Here is a 25168-nt window from a genome sequence, read left to right on the forward strand (position 1 = left end):
AAGGAAGCAACAAAAACAAGTAGGCAACAAGCCATCATTGCCTCAGGGCTAAAGAGAATTACTCTGCTTTAACTGATATGCAAATAAATCAGGTTCATTTAAGTTACTTTGAGCTAGTTTGAACTTAAGTATAAACAGAAAATAGTGCTCGTGTAGTTCTGTGTATTGACAGAAATTGAATTTCAATGATTTGATATTTGCTGGCTTTGCAAATGTTTAATGAGACTCATAATTAACACATCCAGTCAGCCTCGCTATATATTGATCAACGTTTAAAATTACAGATCAGGATTTGCTACAACTTTATCTTCGAATGTCCAATATCTTAAATGGCAAATTGAAAATCTACTCCTCAGTACACATAACAACTTATATTGCGTTTGTATATTTAACTGCTCTAGAGATTGTGCGTGAGACGGTGTAAACAACATCCATCATCAGTAATTTCGTTCAAATGTTAAAGTAATTAAGCTCTCGGAAATTCCAGTTCCAAATGGTTCCATTCGAAAAGTAAATATCCTTTAAAACTCGACATTGCATCCACAAATTTAATGCCATAAAAAGCAGTTTGAGGGGCAAATTATACTTTGATTCTTAATTTCACGTTTAAGAAAGAATCCTTAAGGTTAGTCTATATCCATATATATATATATATATATATATATATATATATATATATATATATATATATATATATATATATATATATATATACATATATATATGTATATATATATATACATATATACATATATATATATATATATATATATATATGTATATATATATATATATATATATATATATATATATATATATATATATATATATGCGTCTGTGTGAGAATATTTATTACGTTCATCCCACAAGGAGGAAGAGTAAGATTTTCGAATTTTATTTAAGACAGCGTGACGTAAGTACGTTTTGTTGAACCCAGTGTGCCTGTTGACCTAATCAGTGGTTTATCATAATATAACTGGTACTTTGTTGACTGGTATGAATCACAGTTGATGTAAATAAGGTCATGAGTCTACGTTTATGCTTGTATCCGGCCGTTTGTATATGTTTGCTCACACAGGAGCTTTGTTTTATACAGTTGAAATCCCTTATACAGCCCATCACGCTGCAAACTCTCCACAGTAGGGGAGGAAAATGGGGGAGTATTCCAATTTTATAATTTCCTTTACTTATGAGTAAATATTAAAAAAATGGTTGTATAGAGAGAGAGAGAGAGAGAGAGAGAGAGAGAGAGAGAGAGAGAGAGAGAGAGAGAGAGAGAGAGAGAGAGAGAGAATCCTGCAAGGCACCTGCTCACCAACTGCATCTCAAAACAAAATAAAAATGCAACCGGATAGTAGCAGATTACAACAACCGTTTTATGAATTCTTGAATTATAAACAATATATATATATATATATATATATATATATATATATATATATATATATATATATATATATATATATTTAGATTCTATTTACCAGTGCGTTTTTTCGATAGAATTCTTGATTATCATTATCAAAACATTATGAATTGTGTAAAGAAAATCTATTGTTAAATATATTGTAATTTCCTTTGTGTTGTGGTGTATGGGAGAATGCACGACTCATGTACATCGTCATCGCACCTAAACCAACGAATCCAGTTTTATTGAGTTTACCCACCTTTGGAAGATTTGATCTATATACGTTTTTTGCTTTTTTTATTCCTGCAAACGGAAGGAATACTGTACATTATTGATATGTTAGTCGGGTGAGTCCTTTGTTGAAACCGGAAAGTTAGATTAATTATCCTGTTAATGTTATTTTTATTTTACTTTCTGTTCTTTAAGTTGATTGGAAAATTATTCTTCTGTGGAGCAAAAATGTTTTTTTTTTTTTTTATTTCTAATAAAACAAGTGACACAAAGGAAATACACTGCGTAAGTACTCTAAAACAATTTCTCATTTGGTGAGATGTACCGAATACCACAAAATACTCGTATAATCACTATACATTAATAACTTGGAATGAAATAAGGAACAGCACCATAATTCATATGTACTGACGGTAGTTTTTTATCAAATTCAGATAAAAATTTATATTTTCTCTATATGTAAATCTTGTGCAGCCTTATAATTTCATCACGCGATCATGCGCCATATAGTTTTTGGTCAATCTAATATTTTTATTTTTTCTTTATTCTACTGTACCAGATTTAATTTTGTTTTATGGAAATAAAGCAAGGAACATGAAAGAAGATATTTTTCCAAAGACCTTCTCGACTTTTGTATACTAATATTAATTTGTTTTTTCAATAAGATATTGAATTTATAAAAACAAAGTCTTAAGCGCAACTTTCGTTTTCCAAAGCCCTGAAGGATGCTGAAAGTGAGATCGTTACCTATGGTTAGGGTGTCTCTGATTCTCTGTCAAGGCTACAGTCATCGCTGACTGTTGTAAACAAAACTGGCGCGAAGATTCATCATCTATCGCATCAGAAGCAAATACGTTATCAATGCTGATTTTTTTTCTATGCCAAGATATTAAATAAAATTCTGATGAAGATTCCAAATTAGGACACGACCACCTTCCGTATTGATGTCTGGGAGGAGCTAGAGGGAGGATAGGAAGGGGGGGGGGGGTGACAGGCGGTACCCGAACCTACCAGCTGCCCTTCTTCTAACCTATCCTCCACCCATCTGTCTGGAGGAGGAGGAGGAGCTCCTCCAACAGTCAACATGGGGACAAAAAACTCATCGGGAGTTCGTCTGCTGCTGACCACGCCTGGCTCGGTAAAAACACCGACACTACCGTAAGCATCGAAAATGAAGGTGAATTTGTGACATTTAAACGGCCTTGTGTTTTTACATCGGTCTGAACCATCGGAGGCGAAGAGGGATGTAACCATCATCTCCTCCCCTGGCTCCCCCTTATTTTTTTTGGCTTCTTCTCTTCCTCTTTTTCTTCTCCCCTCTCCTCTTCCTTTACATCTTCTGGTATTTTGTTTATCTTCTTTGATGCTGGAAGTTACGTAGTTTTGGCAGCCATATTCTAAGGATACCCAAATGCTTAAGGATTTTTCCGCTGATCATCGAACCTCAGCTTTGAACACCACGTATTTTGAAACCGTCAGAATCATATTTTTTTATTTTCAATTCTGAGACTAATATTTTCGATTTAAGGAAAAACAAAGAAGTATCGAAATTGAAATCTGAATGCCATTATTTTGGTTTAATAATATTTAGCATTAATTTAATGAATATATCAGAACACTTGGATCTTGAAACCAAATCAATTCCAATAATGGATATGTAGCAATTCGAAGGACGCCAGTTCCTCCTGACCCTAAGAATAAGCGTATATACTGATTTCTGTAATCAAACTCAGAAAAAAAAAATTGACGACTACTCAATTGCAAAGTAAAAAATAAAATTCAGTAGCTGCTCCTCGTTACCTTCAGAGATAGATTGCATCAGTCCTAAGAAAAAAATCTTTTTACAGTCTTCTTACTTATCATTATTATCATTATATATATTCCCCCTTCAATATAGTAGGCCTAATCATCTCTGCTGGAAAAAAAATTAGATTTGCAAAACTACAGAAGTAACTGTTTTGGTTTTTTGGTAAATATCTTCCTACATCGAAGGTCACTGAAAATCTCTCTCTCTCTCTCTCTCTCTCTCTCTCTCTCTCTCTCTCTCTCTCTCTCTCTGGTGCTGATGTACTTACTTTATATGGAGACGCCCTTCTATTTTTACGCAAGGAGGTATGTGTTGTGCTGTTTATTATTTTTCTAACTACCACCTAAAGCTTATTTACATGTGTGATTTCAACACATAATAATTGATATCAGTATAATATAAACAAACACATGCGTGAGCTCGCACATACACACGAATACAAACACACACATATATATAAATATAAATATATATATATATATATATATATATATATATTTATATATATATATACATATATATATATGCATGTCTCTCTCTCTCTCTCTCTCTCTCTCTCTCTCTCTCTCTCTCTCTCTCTCTCTCTCTCTCTCTATATATATATATATATATATATATATAATATATATATATATATGTATGTATATATATATATATATATATATATATATATATATATATATATATATATATATATATATATATATATATATGTATATATGTATATATATATATATATATATATATATATATATATATATATATATATATTCAGGGTGTTATTACGCTCAATTTTCTTAACCTTACGAAAAATTCACTGAACAATATGAAAGTATCTAAATTAGTTCCGTACGGTTGATTGGCATGGGAATAATGACCAGTAAAGAGATATGAATATTAATTAAGCCGTATGATTTTGATGTACAACTTCCTGCGCCTTTCTTCCCTACCTTTGTCTTCCAACTAATAGCAGGTATCTGTTAATCTACTCACTGAGCTGCAAGCAGGAATCGAACCTCATACTTAGCAATGCCAGTTCAGTGTTCTACTACCTTATAGATATGTAATGTCTCATTAGAAATGCAAATATTCACGTGTATATTTATATGCAGTCATCTACATGTGTGACGATAGGCGTCTAGTGCACAAATCTGTCTTGAAGAAATTAAGAAAATATACTAAATATTTGTAGCCTTCGACTATGATCGTCTTGTTCATATAAGTTGTGACCTTCGGTAACAAGAACAAATTGACATATATGATGACGTCATTTGTATAACAATGCATTGCATATGGCATTGTGACTTCAACAACGTCACGATCTTCATAACTGAACGCAGTTATCGCGATCATTAAGAATGTTCAAGTCACCCTGTCCCCTACTGGATTACCAATCAAGATGTACGCTTTAATCAGGAGACGGTAAAGCTCAGGTAATCTGTCTTGGCCGTATTTATCTCTGAATTAGCGCTTATTCCTCAAAGGCATTAAGTAGGTTACATGCGGCAATGGAAGTCTAATGATGAAGAAACTTCAACTAAAAACAGTCCTATTGTTATTGTAATGGCCATCAAGGTTATGATGAATTGATGAATTGACACCATTGAAGGCTGTTTAACGTGGGATAATTTGATTCAGTGACGAGGAGGGTTTCTACGGAACATCACAGACAAACCGTTGTCACACGATGAAGCGGAAGAGCGATAAAAAATGTATTAGAAACTGCTCAAGTAATATTCTTTTGGAGGTTACTGTAATGCCAAGGCTTCTCAGTGGTCATAATGGAATGAGAGCGTTAATAAAAAACACACTGGTACAGCAGTGCCTCTTAGCCGTGATACTGCTGATCCTCTGGCCTATTACGAGCTTCCTGTTCTCTCTTTGGTCATGATGATGATGATGATGACGATATAGTTTTACTTGATGATGCTAATCAAGACATTCCAAAGACCCTGATGGCTGTGGCCTCTCACCTGATGCCCTTTGGAAAAACCTTTTGATACCAACTTGTTTCCCAACATGGAACGCCATCTATCCTTAACTGATGACGCTGCCGCCTCGTCAACTCGATCTTCGCCTTTCATCTCCTTGTTTCCATTCTTGGACTTGTTGTTATCTTTACTTGCCCTTGTTACTTCTCTAAAGACGTTGTACTGCTGTTCAGATCGGATTAATTTTGGCCTTTATGATATGTGGCGAGGTCGTCTTAACAAGTCATTAAGGAGATTGTTGTTTGGTGAGCGCTAATCTTCCATTCGCGGAGAGAGATCTCTAAGCTCACTAGTAAGTATTTAATTACCCCCCTTCTTTTTTGCGAAGTACATACCATTTAATTTGATTTCTTATGTCAATCTTAAAATGTATACGTTCCTCCGAAATTGGTGTTGACTAATCTCTTACACTATGAACGCTGCAAAGAATCCAATTTAAAATTGATTAAAGAAAACAAATAAAAGCAGTAGCCAAAAACTTGATCTTTTGTTCCGCAAATCCTCTCTCATCCAGGAGTCTTCTTTTTTCTAGCTATAACACCACGAAGCTCCAATCCACAGGAACCATCCTCATCTGGTTCGTAAAACGTAGGGACCAGAGAAGAACCTTGTACCTATTGTAGACCAGGGTATTTTTTATGTCAAAATACAGCATTTTTTGTTGACCGCCATCCCATAGTCCTCTCTATAACCTTTCCGTTTACAAATAATTTTACATTCACTTTGCCTCTAGCGCCACCTTTACCGTTCACAAGACCATACTGGAATTTATAACCACTCGTATTTGGTCTCCTGTGAATGAATTGTGGGTATCGCCGGCTTACTTGAAGAATCCATTGGGGGTAATTTGTAAGAAAAAAAGAAGAAATGAATTCTTTACATAATGTTTATGTTTATCCTGTCCTAGGGAATCTAATAATATGACCATCATTCATCCATCTAACCCTTCAGCTGACCCAAGTCTCTCATCAAATACTTTTGTTGTCAAGTGGATCTTCCTTGGTCTCCAATTTCAGGTTCTCTCAATTTCAACGATTTTCTCAGTGAAATAATAGAATGATAAAAATATAGATTTCTTGCGCATACCTATATTAACATATATATATTTATTATAGATTTTTTTTAGATTTTATTTTATGTTTTGTATTTTCAGCTTGTATATAAAATGGTTTTAGTTCATATATGATCAAGCAATTACGAAAAATTAGATATTTTATGCGTTACTATAAAATTGACATTACAGATAAACGGTCTTAACTGTTTGTTTTTATTAACTAAAGTTCTTATTTTATTTCTGGTTTTATAAAGCTTTGGGCAGCCAGAAATAAGGAGGCTTGTATTTATTGTTGGCATTTAAATTGCATATATATATATATATATATATATATATATATATATATATATACATATATATATGTATATATATAAATATATATTCATATATGCCATAAATACCTCTTAGTATTGAATTTTCACTGCCTCGGGATCAGAGACCCAAGGGGAAATTAACTTTAGTATAATAGCTTCTGGTTGGTCGTGGATTCGAACTCGGACCAAGGAAACTGGGGTTCCAATAACTTATTCCAATTGACTACTGCCCAATTTCCATAACTCCCATATTATCTAAGGTTTTTGAAGGTCTTTTGGCAAAACGTCTTAATAGGTATGCTGAAAGTAATCATCCGTTCCCTAGTTTGCAATCTGGCTTTCGTAATAGCCTTGGAGTATGTGATACCCTTCTTACAGTCTCCAATGCTATACAGAAATCCCTTGCTTATGGTCTGGAAGTTCATATGACTGGCCCTGATTTTGTTGCGTTTGACTGTGTTAATCAATGGTGACTCCTTCACAGAACTTTTTCCAGTCTGTTTCTATTTCCTTCCACTTCGATATAGTGTTATATGAAGTCTTAATAATGCTCAAGCGTATATGGATAGTGATCATTTCAATTGAGGTATTAATTAATTGGTAGACAATTGGAAGTCTAAAAACATTGAAGAAAAATAAAATTATTGAAAGACCACTGGAAGTCTAAAAACATTGAAGAGGATCTAAAACTAGTCTATCATTTGATAGGGATATACCATAAGTTGTAACAATATTGTCTATTATTTTCTCTTTGTTGTCTAAAACATCTACACTACGCAAAGAATTATGGGTGTAGAAGTTACCTCGAATTAAAAACAAAGAAGTTTTTTATATGATGTGAAATATAACCCTTTGTAATAACACTCCTAGGGGGAAGTTGAAGTGGGCATTTGGTATTGTTTTGTCAATGCAAATAGCAATTGGTACAACTTGCTTATTATTTAACAGTGAAACTGAATACTGCTGCATGGATTTGTTAACTATTTCAGTAGCACCCCTAGAAGCTCGATCACGTGAAGACATTTAATTCCTGGTTTTGATCATGTGCTTCAGCTGTTCGGCTCGAGTTCTAAGACCTTTGGAGTTCCACTCTAATACATCATGAAAGAATGTTATTTTTAGAGTTTTGGGATTTCCACTCCTTAAGCTTGGCCCCTGGAATATGTATTAGGGTTGTCGGTTTTAAGGTCATTCATTCAATTGATGGTTGTTGATAAGGTACGTCTTATTTAGAATGGCCACATTTTGCAATTACATTTGCAGAAACTTCTTCCTTGCATGATGCTCATATGAAATCAACAGAATGGAATTTACTAGCCGGATTGATGTCTGAGCAAGAGCGAGATATTCTCATCTTTTTCAGAGGTTGTGATATAAGTAGAGGTTAAAGGCCTCTAATTTATGTACTGTGCTAATTTCCTTTACTTGTTTTGCGGGTTAATAAATCTATCTTTGGATACATTTATCTTGTCCCTAAGCCTAGATGATATTTTTTTCTTGATTTTGTTATGGAAGGTTGTAGGCTCAGTGTTACGCTAATGTTTTGAGTAGTTGGAACTGCCTCAGATAAGGAATTTGGATGCAGAGGAGATATACTATGGTCATCAGTATTTACTTTTGGTACTTTCTGAGTAACTGATGAGAACCTTACTTTGGGGCAATTTTCTTTCTTCTTGCTGCCCCATTAATTGCTTTCATTATAGGCCGTTTCTAAAATATCCCGCTAAAATTTATATATTGACAATATCTCTTGCTAGGGGATTGAGTTCCTTTACAGTAGAAACAGAAGATGCTTTTATTAGAGTTTTTACTTAGGTCAAGCAATCCAGAATACGTGGCATTTGACATCCCATACTCAAACACACAGACGGACAACGCCTATCAAAACATAACCTACGCCGCAACGAAGTTGGCGAAGGTAGTAAACTTCCTAGATGGTCCATTCCATACCCTACCCATGTGGGATAGCACCAAAACAGATATAGAGGTGAAAAATGTAAGCTAATCTCGTCTGTTAGGAATAAAGCCATAAAAAATATGGAATCATCCTCCTTGGAGGTATAACGATGGGCTTCTGGCCAGAAACCAAAAGTCCTTCCCCAAGAATTGAGTACCCCTGGATTCTGATGACTCAATCCCTGAGAATAATTCCGCCAAAAAATGTCCACACCATTTTGGGATGACTGATGTCATCTTATACTTTCATCCAAGCAGTCACTTGTAACGAATAAGGAAATATTCCCGAAATTTACCTCAAAAATTTATAAATATAAAAGAAGAACGGGTTATTATGCATCGAGTTTGAAAATTATGAAGGAAGGACGTTTATACAAATAGAAGGAGCCCGAATTGGAATTGGGAAGTTGAAAAGGAGTGTAGGAAAAATATTAGAGAGAGAGAGAGAGAGAGAGAGAGAGAGAGAGAGAGAGAGAGAGAGAGAGAGAGAGAGAGAGAGAGAGAGAGACTTTTGTAATATATGCAGATTCAAGATATTCTCAGCAAAGTTTGTGATGAAGCCTGATTTAAAATTTATGCAAGAATACACGTGCACCTAAATGTATTCACAAGATAACAGCCGGAGACAGACTGTTCATTTTGCCCTTTTGACATTCATAGCCCAATTGGCGGATATCCTGACTTCAGGAGAACAGAGGAGTACACTTCTTTTTTTCTCTGGGTCCACTCAACGCCAATTACGGATGCTTTCCCCTTCCCAACCCGAGTTTTTCCATGCCTTGTTGAAGGACACAGAGCTATTTAAAGTCGTAGTTACTGCAATTCTTCCCATCAAGATTTCCATGTGTCATGCTCGGATCAAAAAGGAGATTTTCCTTCGATTTAATGTATTCATCGTCCAACCAGAAGAGCGATGTTCAGGGAATATTGTAACAAGCAATAAAAATAAGTGTTTACTGAATTCTTTCTAAAAGAATATGATCCAGTTATCTGTGGAGCTTTATTGACGTGGTGTTAATCTAGTCATTTAATAAATAAGATGGTTTTGGGAAAAATTCTCTTGCTTGAATTTGTAACAACACGGCATAAGGAAACGTATCATGAAATTCAAATGGTAAATTAACCACCAATGACCTTTAAACACCCTCCCATTCTGTTACTCGCGTAAAAACACACGCATTCAAGTAATAATATTGTTTTTCAAATGAGGGTAAAAAACACACATTCAAGTAATAATATTGTTTTTCAAATGAGGGTAAATGAAGGATAACCTCTGAAATATAGAGTAAGAAGGAAATTTAATAGAAGAAATAAACCCAAAATGAACCCTTCATTACGTCACAGCAGGAACCACCCTTGTTAGAAGAAAACGATTTAATATGCAAAATTACATAATTGGAATACATCCAGCAGTTCTTTGTAGGGTTCGTTGCCAATTGGAAACATGCCTGTCTAGTGATCTGCTGGACAGGGGTTCGAGATCCGCTTAAGTTCGATAGTTTCTTGTAATGTCTGCAGCCCCACCATCCTTCTGAAATAAAGATAGGGTGTTCGTGGGAGCCTGCATCAACCTCCTGAGTCATCAGCAACAATTGCCTGATCCTGCCTATTCCTAGCTCTGGGGGGAGAGGGGGCTGGGGCGCTGATTATATGTATACAGAACAGTATATGATCAGTCTAGGGCATTGCATTGTCACTCCCTTGCCTCTGCCATTCATGAATGATCTTTAAATTTTAAATTGACCGCCGTTATAGAATCGGTAAGAGAATGGGTTGAAAGGAAATAATGGACTTATGTTTCATCTGTCGACCGTTCATCTCACAAACAAGAAGACCAAGGCTAGAACACAGTCTGGGACATAGTTTTATGCGCATATTCTGCTAAGCCTCATTTGATAAGGTAAGCAGATGGATATACACCCGATTGCATCGTTTTCCGCCACAAAGGTCTTACCAAGATTATAATTTCCTAACTTGCAGGCATCCTAAGGGACGGGGTATATATATATATATATATATATATATATATATATATATATATATATATATATATATATATATATGAATATATATATATATATTATATATTATATATATATATGTGTGAGTGTATGTGTGTGTGTGTGTGTGTGTGTGAACAGTGGAGTACTCCAAGGGAATGTGTTGTCACCTCTGTAACGTTGTTTATCCTCCTCATGGCTTTTGTAATTGACTGAATTGGTAACAGGAAATTAGCTGACCTATAGTATGCTGAGGGAGCTGTCATTATTAGCAGAATATCATTGGACTTGCAAAACCTGCTGACCAGAATGCATGAAATATCACATGAGGTTGGGCTTAAGATAAATATAAGAAAGGCAGAGATGATGAGAGTAGAATATGCAAGGGAAGATGAAATATCATTGGAAGGAGAAAGGATTAATGAGGTGGAATTATTTGAATATTTGAGTTTAATGAAAGATTGAAAAAAAACAAATCAGACAATGGTTATGTTAAGTAGAATTTGGAAATCAAATCACCTGATATTACATATAAGAAACAGGAAATATATATCGTTAGTGAGATCGGTGTTACTGCATGGACATGAGTCATGGCATGGACAAGGAAATAATATCCAACAGATATTGTAGATTTGAGAACAAAGCCCTCAGAAGAATATTGGAAGTTAAATGGCAGGACAGATTAGAAGTGAAATTTTAAGAGAGATTACCTTAATGCCTTATGTGGATGAGATCATGGTGAGGGGTAGATGAAGATGGTTTGGGCATGCTCTCCGCGTTCCCTAAGGGAGATTAGTCCACTAAACTTTCAACTGGGCTTTACAAGGCACTAGAAGAGTTGGATGCCCCAGTCCTACATGGCTGAGGACTATGAAACGTGAAGCAAGAGATGATAAATGGAGAAGTATTGAATTAAAAGCTAAAAGATGGAGAAGTATTGAATTAAAAGCTAAAAGATGGAGACGACTGGCGAAATCTAACTGAGGCCTTTTACGTCAGTAGGCGTAGGAGATGATGATGATGATGATGATGATGATATATATATATATATATATATATATATATATATATATATATATATACTGTATATATATATATATATATATATATATATATATATATATATATATATATATTGAAAAATTTATTGTTTCAAGTATCAATAGATATAGCCATATAAATATATATATATATATATATATATATATATATATATATATATATATATATATATATATATATATGTGTGTGTGTGTGTGTGTGTGTGTGTGCATGTGTGTGCATGCAGTGACAAGTAAATGACCATATTGTGGTGTTATCGCCCTGTTGCATAGGGTATCAATCCAATTTATGTTTTTGCGTTTGTATAGGAAAATTTAAGGTCGCTTCACACTTATCAGTGCGGTATCAGTGACGTGTCAGTTCAGTGTAGGTGACATCAGTGGTATATTCGTCGTACTCCGTTCAGCTCAAAATCAGCGATTTCCATAACGGCAACTTTTAAAGTAGACTAAGTAAGAGACGGAAAAAGCCTAACCATAAAAATGTTAAATGTTTCATGGTGTTACTAAACCTTGACAGATCTATTATATAGATCAATAATAAAAATACTTTTCAATTAGTTTTCTTTGTATTCTTATAGATACCAAATATGTTTTTTGAAACCGATGTCCACATATTTGGGTTATGACAAATCTTACAGAACAGGAGGATTTCTATACAATTCTTTAAGTAGTTTGTCACTCATTTATTTAGAGAGAGACGCGCAACACTTCTCCGAACGATCCGATGCCCGTGAAAAACAAAATAAAAAAAAACATCATTGGCGATGAAAATCAATTTCACGTCATGGACGCAAAAGTGACGCTGGCGTCCAAACGCGTCACTGCATTGGACGTGTGCGAATGTGTCAACCCAAATCAAAATAGAATTTTTTCTTTAACTGACACTGATTAACTTAGCTGACACATCAACGATACCGCCCCGATAATTGTGAACCTACCTTAATTTGCATATGGAAACAGGTTTTCTTCATAACTTTCAGTAACTTTCCAAGTTCTTAGTATTTTGTATTCTGGCAGTTGGGATTTAAATTCACATTTATCAACTTCCAGTATATTTGCATAATGCAACTGAAAGTGTGACGCATATTGTTCAGTGTCTTTTAGTAAAGTAATTCGTTGAATATTTGGGTTTTATAAATTGGCAGTTTAACAGTTCTCGAATTACGTATATCTCAAATATTGGAATACGATGGTCTTGATAACTGTTATTATTATTATTGTTGTTGTAATAATAATAATTAATTGTTAAGCTACAACCCTAGTTGGAAAAGCGCAATGCTATAAGCCCAGGGGCTCCAACAGGGAAAATAGCCCAGTGAGGAAAGGAAACAAGGAAAAATTTAATTTTTAAGAATAGTAACAACATTAGAATAAATATCTCCTATATAAACTATAAACACTTTAACAAAACAAGAGGAAGAGAAATAAGATAGAATAGTGTACCCGAGTGTACCCTCAAGCAAGAGAACTCTAACCCAAGGCAGTGTAAGACCATGGTAAAGAGGCTATGGTACTACCCAAGACTAGAGAACAATGGTTTGATTTGGGAGTGTCCTCCTAGAAGAGCTGCATACCATAGCTAAAGAGTCCCTTCTACTCTTAACCAGAGGAAAGTGGCCACTGAATAATTACAGTGCAGTAACCCCTTGGGTGAAGAAGAATTGTTTGGTAATCTTAATGTTGCCAGGTGTATGAGGACAGAAGATAATATGTAAATAATATGGCAGACTATTCGGTGTGTCTGTAGGCAAAAGGGAAAATGAACCGTAACCAGAGAGAAAGATCCACTGTAGTACTGTCTGGCCAGTCAAAACTGTCTAACGGTAGTATCTCAACGGGTACTATTCAGGAGCATAAAATTTACCAATTTTATGACTATACATACATACATACATACATACATACATACGTGTGTGTGTGTGTCTGTGTGTTAGTGTGCAATTTTTACCATCACTTACCAGTTTAAAACATTATTATCAATGTAATGCTAAGAATAATAACTGCAACAATTTCTTATTTATAAACCTGAAAGTTTGTTTCTGGTTTATTTCTATATTCTAACTGTAGGCTTTTGCTTATCAGTGAGCCTATAGTTAGTTACTTTAACCTTATTTGTAGTTAAGTGAATTTTTGAGATTTTTATTTCTTCTTCTTTGTATTCCAATTGTCTATAAATATCCTGCTGTCATCGAATATAAACCCGGATCTGTCATAAAATAAAAGACCTTCGAATGGGGAAAAAATAATTTTAATATTTTCATTATTTTTTCCATTTATCTCATTTTGACCGTTAAGTGTATTTTTACTTGAAAAGAGTCTTAAATTTAATACACACAAAAAGAAAATGACAATCTGTGGATTGTTACAAAGAATGATCAAAACATAAGGAGAAAGTAGAAACCAAAATCATTTACCCAAAGTGGTTTTTAGTCTGTTAAGAATGACTTCAGTTTATAGTAAATTATAGGTTATTTAAGGTTAGGTTTAATAATTTCGTCAAACACACGTTTCTTTTCTTTTATTTCAATATATTATGAGCGTGATAGCTGTATTTGAAATGAAGATTACCTTTCTATATTATCACCTTTTAGGATACTTGTATTCCGTCCTCCAGGACTTTACTATTTTTTATTTTAGCAAAGCTTAAGTCTGTTAAAGGTATTGCCAGGTAATCGCAAATAAGTACCACAGGTGATTCGCCCGTACATGTGGAAAGAAATGTATATATATATATATATATATATATATATATATATATATATATATATATATACATATAAATGTGTATATATATATATATATATATATATATATATATATATATATATATATATATATATATATATATATATATATATATATTTATATATATATATATATATATATATATATATAAATATATACATATAAATGTGTATATATATATATATATATATATATATATATATATATATATATGTGTGTGTGTGTGTGTGTGTGTGTGTGTGTGTGTGTGTACTTTATGTAAACACAGAATCGATTTTGGCACCAAATGCATTTTATTAGAGGTTGGAAGGACTGTAAAAAAAACCTCCAATCTTTTACTTAAGACTTTTGTTTTCTCAAACTTTTATTGAAGATAAAATTAAGGCAATATAGCTTACAATAATTAGACATTAGATGCTAACTTGGTTAATACGACATCTTTCATATCTAGGCATCAAGTGCATATACTTTGCAAAAAAATTTATATTATTGCTATTTGTATCTCTAAACGAAACAGAAGTTCAAACATTATTTCTATCTTGACTATGTTATATTTACAGATGGTAATCTCAGATATATTAGAGGAATACTAAAATCACTACTATTGAAAAGTTATCAGTAAATCACATAGGTAAGGAAGTTAGGGTTAACAAAGTTGGGAAAGCGAAATGAAAAATAACCATCCTGGAAATAATATCCAAGCTCATCGGTTCTAATAGAACATCCTTCAATATAGTGAAACTAACCCGAAAATACAGAAACTGGCGATTTTTTTGGCAGCTTGCCAAGCAAAAAATCTGTTCTCACTGGGAATAGAAAAATTTTCTACTGCACAACTTAGAAGGGGGAGGTATTTTCTTTGCAGTGGATTAATTGACCGTACGCGAAAAAAAGACGTCCTTTCTGTAACACAATACATTTCTGAATGAAAGGAAACAACAAAAAAGAAGGCTTTAACGGGGTTAAAGTCTGACTTTTCAAGAAAATTCATCGTAGCTTCTTGGTTGCTCGCTGAACTCATTTCCCCATGAAAGCTTTCAACAAGGGATAAGAGAGATTATCGATGTCATGGTAAATATTACCGAAAATTATTAGAAAGTAAAAAAAATTGAGAGTTCAATGTATGGTTGCTGTATTTTCATAAGTTGTGAATGTGACGAGTTATTTCAATTTCATTCAATAAAGCAACAACAATTGAATGTTACTTTCCTGAGCTGAAAATAGATCACTTTTAGATATGGATATTGTATCTAGCTTTGGGTAATATACATTAAGTAAGATAGATTTTAATCTTTTGTCAAGGACTCATAGTTAAGTATTAAAATAATATCTCCCACGACTGGATTTTGAAGGGGGGAAAAAAATCCTTCCATTTCCTCTTCAAACTACTCTGATTTCTTATGAAATCTTTTCTAAAAAATAACAGAATAACGATACGTTGAGAGTTATTTACAGACCGGTTGAATTTTACAAATATCTGGTAGGTATGATCTGTAGATATATATATATATATATATATATATATATATATATATATATATATATATATATATATATATATATATATATATATATACATACATACATATAGCATCCTGCTTTTCCATCTAGGGTTGTAGCTTAGCTAGTAATAATAATGATAATGATATATATATATATATATATATATATATATATATATATACATATATATATATATATATATATATATATATATATGCATATGTGTTTGCGTGTGTGTGTATGTATATGTATGTATGTATGTATATATATATATATATATATATATATATATATATATATATATATATAAATATATATATATATATATATATATATATATATATATATATATATATATATATACATATATTAAATACTAGAAAGAGGACTTTATTTATTTATTGAATGAATATGACCTCGAGACATATATACACATCTAAACCAACAGATCCTGTGATTAAATTCTGAAAGTATTTCTCTCCATTCCTCTTTGGCTCAAGTTTGTGGCTGGGTAAGGAAATGAAGAAATAATTCATTTCCTTTCATAAAGAATATTCAAGAATTTAAGCTTAGAAAATGTTAGGAAAGACATTATTTCTGTGTTCACTTTGAAGTTATTATATTTCTTGTATATGATGAATTGGGGTAATATGTGTTCGTTCCTGTTTGCTCTTTTGTTCGTTTGTTTGTGAACAACTTCCTGGTCACAATTTTATTCATAGATTAGTGAGACTTTAAGGGTTTAATTGTTATATTGAGACGTGGAAGTGATTATATTTTGTTAGTCCTAAGGTCAAAGGTCGACTAAAGTAAGCTGCCGTGGCGGAGGTTTGCTCTCCCAGAGTGCTTTTCTAGTTTTATATTTCTTTCATCAGAGGGAACTCGGTTTATAAAATAAGAATAGAGCACTTTCACCTCTAGTAAGATTATTTTGGCAAAACTTTATGTTTTATCCTTTGTTATGGCTTACTGATTGTCTGAACGCTGTCTTGAGAAGAAATTGTTGATTCAGTTTCCTTCTTTGATATAAGAATTCCAGTTTGATTTTTATTAGGAATTGATTTATTGATTGATTAAGAGTTATCTGGCATCCTTACATCTAAGGTCATTGATGACGATATTATTTGTTATAAATAAATAAATAAATATTAATTCAGTTTAAAACAATAAAAACAAAAACATCCTTATAAGAGTTAGATAGCTTTCAGAAGAACTGCATCTGAAATAAATTTAAAAATACTACTATTATTGTACAACACATTGTGTCCGAGAATCTTAGCAAGGATGAACCTGCCATCCTCAGCTTGAGCCTCAAACAGATGTGTACTTCTTTCAGTACTTTAAGTGGGGCATTCGATCAACAAATGTCTCACTGTCAAGGGTACCAAACAGTCGTCGCAATATGGTTGTTATTGGCTATTTAGCAGAAACTTGTGTATCAACCGAGTGTGACCAATGCGGAGACGACAAAGAGACGTTTCCCTCTTTCGGGGCTTCATATTTTACCTCCAAGGAGATATGACATTTGTTATTTCTCTCATTTCGTTGCCATCTAGGCCATCCCAGTGCTGTTGCCAATTATCATAAAACAATTTCTTGATGGTAGGTAGGAAATCAGTACAGGGAATGATATACCTTCTTGGTAGTAACTCGGCTGCAGCATTCTTTGCCAGTAAATCTGCCTTCTCATTCCCAGACACACCTACATGTACCGGAACCCAACAAAATCGATCTATTATACCTCTCAGTCCAATAATAAAAAGCCATTCTAAAATCTTTAAAACTAGAGGGTTACTAGAATTAAAAACTTCTAAAGCTTGAAGAACACTCCTTGCATCACTAAAAATGGTAAAATTACCCTCCTTCTCCAACGCTATTTTCTCAATAGCGGTTAGTATGCTATACAGTTCGGCAGTAAATATGGAAGCTGTTAGAGTAAGTGCACCTCTACAATTAAAACCATTACTATATACTCCAAATCCAATGCCAGCATCAGATTTGGAGCCATCAGTTTATGATGATTAAAGTTCCCTGTAGGAATGTTGCCTTTCCAAGCATCTAGTGGTCGTGGTTATTAGATTTTACGCAGATATGTTTCTCACGAAGCTACCTAGTCAGCTGTTTTTCGGCAATGCCACTTATAAGATAAAAAAAAAAGGTTCATGCATCAGATTATCTTACTTCTTTATGAACGATATTGAATTGGCATGAGGAAATATTAAAAGCTTTGATATAGGTCGTCAATACTCTGTTATTACTACTAGCCAGGCTACAACACTGGTTGGAAAAGCAGAATATTGCAAGCCCAAAGGCTTCGATAGGGAAAGTAGCCCACTTAGGAAATGAAATGAGGGAATAGAAAATAAATTATACATGATCAATGAGTAGAAAATGTGAAATATTCTAAGATCAGTAACACGTTAAACTAAATCAGTCATACTTGAACTTTAAAACGAGACTATGTCAGTCTACTCAACAGAGAAGCATTTGCGAAATGTACGAACTCTTTACTCTGTGTACTGTCAAACACATCAGCCGACAGGTTTGCCTTTTCCTTTTGACAGTGAGTGACAGAGCCATCTGGTTCAGTTCAAGTAAAGAAGCAACTGCTAAGTCTGAGCCAAAGAGCGCATATTTGAGGGTAGCTCACCATTTATGTTCCTGGATTGTAACAGAAAGTTCTTTTATGGTCAGATTGTATGCCATTCCAGTTGAAGTATAAGCTTTTTGAGCAATAGATCTTATCTGAGTATAATGATTTCAGTTAAAATCTGATTTTTTACCTTTCTGAAAGTGATATGCCTCATGAAATTTTTTTTTTCCAAACAAGCATGTCCACAATTATCATTGAACCAGAGTTTGTCCTTTGCTGACCGGATTTTCATTCACGAGAACAACAGGCTCTGCTGCATTATACAATTGTGACTAATTCAAATGCAAAAGATCACTCAAAATGCCATTCCAGTCTACTTGAAATTTTATATGTATCTCAAATGAGTGCGACATGTTTGGGACTGGCTGCTCGGTCTTAATTACTAACAAAACGAAAGCATGATCAGACGACCCAACTGGAGAACAGCCTTGCTTTTTACAACAGCAGGGCTGTCAAGTGTATACCAGGTCCAAGCAGTTACCATACTTCTGAGTAGCCTCAGTTTTGATTTACCCACAGCTGATTCAGAGGCAAAATTTAAAGCTTAAACCATGAAGATCAGTAGGGATGATAGAATTTACCCTCTCCTTATGGTGAACATTGAAATCACCAAGAAATACAAAAGTGGTAAGTGGTAAGAAGACAATCGAATATATAATCATCCAAGTCTGGATTCTGATAGTTGGAACACGAATAAAAGTGATTATGCCTACCAGAAACGGCAATGATTTGACTATTATGGGTTCCACATTCATAACAGGACTTATGGGAAGCGGGGACTCAGTCTTAATATAAACTCGCATGCCCCTTGCCTAGGAGTTTTGCATTTGAGAAAGCAAAGTTTCTGAGCATAATAGAATATCATACCGTCTGAAGGCAACTATAAAGTCTCTAATATTGCCAAGTGGTGTACGAATATTTCAATACACTAGACAACACTGATGAAATCTAGGACTCTTCGGCCCTGGATATTGTTAAATATCTCCATACAGGATAAGAATAAAAAAAAATGGAATGTAAACACAGAAACTCAGATTAAGGACAAAATGTCAGATAAATTGAGTCAACATGGTAGGTTCGACACACTTTGAAAGGCCTAGCATCCTGATAATAGACTCTTCAATTGTAGAAAATTAAAGGAACAAATAGGGCAGTCACCAGGCATCCATATCCCATCTTTTAAGCTTGCCTTACACACCATTTTGAAAAAAAAAAATCAAGTGAAAGAGAAAACAACTAGATTTGTGTGCCTGGGTGTAGCCTCAAACAAGAGATTATTTCAACATAAACTTTTTAGATTATACCAATGATTTGCCATTGCATCTTATTTTCATGGGTCAATTTCTACTGATTATAGCGAATAGGGGATCAGTTTTTTAAGAGAACCGAATTGTTTGGGAGTGCACTCGACTTTTTGATACACAGTGATGATATTTTTTATTATAACTATAACAACGCTTATAATTCTCTTCTATAATTATATAAGGAATTTTAGCAGCCCTTAATTTCATACATTTGCTTTGATATATAAGTAATTAAATTGATGATCTTTTCTCACATTAGTATTTTTTATAAATAAGAAAAAAATATGTAATAGATATCTCTTTGCACATAACATTTTATTTCGTTTTATCTCTCGTGCCTAGAAATTCAGGTAATTATTAATGAAACCTGGGGGCATTAAAAAAAACCTTGTGGGCCTTGTCTGACCTCAATCTGCAAAATTCCTTCCTCTTTTTGAGAGAAGTATTCAATGAGAAAATGCCGTGAACTAGGTAACAAATTAAGTCCAAACTTCATGTAGCAGAACGATGAAGGTCTTGAACTTACGCACACGAAAACTTTCCATATGCCCTCTAAAATTATAGAAACTAAAATTTTCTCACGAAAGAGTTTAAGAAATTAAAATCTCATTCTAATTTTACATGAGCATGGTCACTCAATAACTTGAGTCCTCAAGTTCATGTTGACCTTTCCCGACCATTTCAGTCGGAAACCTGGTCTTTAAGACGAAAAGAGGAAGCAAAGCTTGAGAAAACAGAGGTGGATTATGGAAACATCACTGCTTGAAAGATTGGAAAATGATGAAATAAGAAGGATGGCAGGTGTAGTAAAGATTCCAGAAGTGATAGGAGTGTCACGACTGGGATAGTATGGCTCGTGTTGAGGATGAAAGGTGGGGTGTGAGTGAGGGGGGCTAGGGAGGAACCTGTTAGGGGGATAATAATAAGATGGAGGCAGAGAAATAGATGGTGAAATAAGGGGAAGGATGATATGGAGAGAAGAGGTATGGTAGAAGAGGATGCCTTTGATAGAAGGTATTGGAGAGGGCACATCAGGCAACCGGCTCCTTAATGTAGAGATAATTGTGGGGAAGAAGAAAAAGATTTCAGTCAGACAAGGAACCATTCAGATCTCAGAGTGAGAATATTTTATGTTCAGCAAGTTCAAACCACGTAAATACAAAAGACAGACAAAGCTTTTAATTGTTGGTAATATAGAAATATGAGCGATTGAGAGCTAGTTTCCTTTCTCCTTTTCCGATATCTTCTTTGAAAGGGAAAACAATTATCGTATTACCTTTTCAGCCTTTAATATAAAGACCTACATATTTATTTACCACTTTCACAATGCCATGAATATAGCCCCAGACCGATCAGTCTTTCTGGAGTCAGGTGTGTAAATAGATGAGAGAGAGAGAGAGAGAGAGAGAGAGAGAGAGAGAGAGAGAGAGAGAGAGAGAGAGAGAGAGAGAGAGAGAGAGAGAGAATGATTTTAAATTTTTCAACCAAGGTTAAATTTTTGGAGTTCTCTAAAAAAAATATTAAATAAGATCCACATCAGTGCCTCTGCTTCAACGTAGTAAGACATTTCTTACATTGAAAATGACTAGTCAAAAATTAGCCTTTTATCAGTAACGTTTATAAGCGATGGAATATGTATTCAGATATCTTGGTTACTCCTTAATTTTTTTTTAAAATATGCGTTCTACCCCTTGAAAATATCGATACAAGTGCTTAAAAATACAGTTAATTCTGTTCCCTTCACCGGCTCAATCACTGTTTTTCAATCAATTTTGCAAGAAGGGTATAAACTACTTCTAGAAAATATGTGAATCATCCTCAAGATAATAATCATGATTGGGAAGTCAGGCCCTCGCTAATCCAATTTCAATTATAGTATTTGATCTTAATATTGATATCCTTCACTGATGCATATCATTGATCAATAAAGTTTTATTGTGATTTCAGCTAATATAAGTTGATATGACTGTGAGGAAAATCAACATGAAATTTAATTTTGATAATAGAAACTAATAGAAGCCACTTAAATTTTCATATAACACATTTTCTAGAACTAACAACATATTTCATTCTATATTCATGAGTCTGTTCTCTAGAAATCCATGTCAGTACAATGTTTATTTGAAAGCCTTATTAAACTGTTATTGTTTAATTTGGTTTGTTTGGAGTGTTTTATTCGGTTAGTTGTATGTAAAGTGAATTTTTACAGGCCCTCAGTTTAGGTTTAACACCTCAGATGACATAATTATGTTAATAGTCGTCTGAACTCCTCACCTTTATTTCCTCACTTATATCCGCGATTGAGGTCACTTTCCGTCTTCATAAGTAAATTATCTATTTATTGTCATTTGTTACACGTTACAATCATTCAGTTTACTATTTCCTCTTGCTTGTTATATGCGTAACCTGTTAATTAGTTATTTACTGTTATTTATCTCATATTGTCGTTATTCAGTTTACTGTTTCCTCCTGCTTATTTGATAATAGTTATTACTTAAAAATATGCATTTATTGGTATTTGTTAAATATTACTGGTATTTAAATAATTTTTACCAAATTTTCTCTTCTTTTTATTTATTACAGATATGCCCTGAGAGGAAGTTTGCAAGGTGAGTCCAATGTTATTTGATTTTGGTATATTAGAACATTAAAACAAGTATTGTGTGTAACACCAAGTGGGCGGTGTAGCAAAAATCTCCTGTATGGCTCGCGTTTGCTAAAATAATTTTTTTTTTATAAAGCTGTCATCTTTGTTCCAAACCAGAATCAGCTTTATGATAGAGCCTGATGACCAAAAATTTAAAGATCGTTCCAAACTATAATAAATGGCAATGCCAAGGATGTTAGAAGTTTCCGACAACCAAAGAAAAAGGAAGAGGTTGTTATCAATGTTTGTTAATCTCCTCTATGGCATTCGTACAATAGTTGAAATTCCTCTTTCAACGTATTCAACCACATGGTTTTATCATGAGTCATTCTTTTATGTGTTATTTATTTTAATGACTGAAAAACAATAGTTAAAAAGGAAAAGCAGATATATTTTGCCTTTATGAAAACCAAATGCGACTTTCCTATTTTAATGATTTTGCTGTAATTCACCTCGTCTTCCACACTGGAAGTATAGAAAGCTATGTAAAATAAGTCATATATATATATATATATATATATATATATATATATATATATATATATATATAAATATATACATATATATAATATATATAAGTATATATTTGTATATATGTGTGTATATATATATATGTATACACATACATACATACATACTTATGTATCCCTTACTAAGTGGGGATACCTTAACGTGATGAATGGATTTGCGAGTCGCCATGATCAGCAAAGCTGTGCTTGTCAGGGCCACCTATATTACGTTGGTTTGGTGTGAGCGGTCATACGAAAATCTCCCACCATCACCAGTCCTCACTGCCCAGCGTGGTGATTGAAAACTGGACAAAGCCCAGACATGTGCATATATATATATGTATATATATATATATATATATATATATATATATATATATATATATATATATATATATGAGCTAAGCACAGTCAGGTTGTTACTTTGTGGAATAAGTGAATGTCAACAGATCTGTCTTCTTTGTTAAAGGAAAGACGGTTATAATGTGGCGTTGGTGCCACTTTGAGAATGTCGTTATCGGCTTGGCTTGGCACTCAAAAATGTTCGTTAAAAGTTAGCGTCACCAAAATCTCTCTCTATTGGTTCTTCATAAGACTTTCGGGTCAAAACAGCCAATCATCGATCAGGGCATAGAGAGGCCAAGGTGGGCGTTTGAACTGCCCCATAGTTTTTATCAGTTAGAGTTGGGAGGCTCGAGTGGTTAGACCTATAGTGTCCAGGTCACGGGTGCCAGCAATGAGTGCCAACAAGTACCATTTCTCTGAGGACTTTTTCTTAGTAAAGTAACGTAATGATAATTAAGGGCCGCCCTTGTAGCTTAAATAGAATATAGCAGCTGTGGAAAATTAACAATTCGACTATCATTTGTGCATGATCCTACCCTCTCTCATAATTATGTTAACCTAAGTATGGAATGTCCCTATCTTTGTTTCACCAAGTTGCGAAGTGTGAACCCCCTTTAATACGACCTAAATCGGGTCATATATATCTATTATTATTATACTATAGTCCCGAGTCTGGAAACCAAATTATATATGTATATATATATATATATATATATATATATATATATATACATATATATATGTACATATATATATATATATATATATATATATATATGTACATATATATATATATATATATATATATATATATATATATATATATATTATGGGTGGCAAGCTACACAACCTCCCAAGTTCCAAACTCACCTGTTTGTTTTTACATTAAATGTTACTCTTGAAAATATTAATACCCAATCTCTGAGACAATTATATAACTCCCAGACAGCAATATATAAAAACACTGAATATCCAAAGGTCTCTCAAGTACACCCAAAACAAAACTGGATAATTATTATTACAATCTAATAAAACAACTTCTTACTTCAATTCATTAACAGGATACGAGCAAGTATTAAATAAACACTGGTGACTGAAATTATACACTCCATACAAAAATGAATATATTCTATATAAATTAAAACACTTTGAAAGAATTTACATAAAAAAGATAAATCACTCGGAATATTAAGTCTGAAAAAAACTTAGATTAAGACAAAAATGTTACGCTCTGAAATTATATAATCACTTGACTTAAAATATTAACGCTGAGTAAAACCTTAGACTAAGATAAAAGAAATAATTACACTCTGAAAATTATATAATCACTTAACTCGAAATATTATATCTGAATAAACCTTAGCCTAAGACAAAAGAAATAATTATACTCTAATGCTTAAACTCTTAAAGAACTTACATAAAGTAACTGATAAAGTTACTAACTTCACATGTTTTATTTGCTTAGGGCCATTTACAAAAATTTACACAATGCCAACACTCACAACAACACAATAAATTTAAAATCACCCCATTACACATATTAGTTGTAATTAAACTTAATCACTTTTGAGAGGAAACACTAGAGGCACTTGGGGAGAGAGAGAGAGATAGAGGGGCCACTTTGGTTCTTTTACAGGACG

This window comes from Palaemon carinicauda, chromosome 40 (assembly GCF_036898095.1).
Source record: "Palaemon carinicauda isolate YSFRI2023 chromosome 40, ASM3689809v2, whole genome shotgun sequence".
Lineage (NCBI taxonomy): Eukaryota > Metazoa > Arthropoda > Malacostraca > Decapoda > Palaemonidae > Palaemon > Palaemon carinicauda.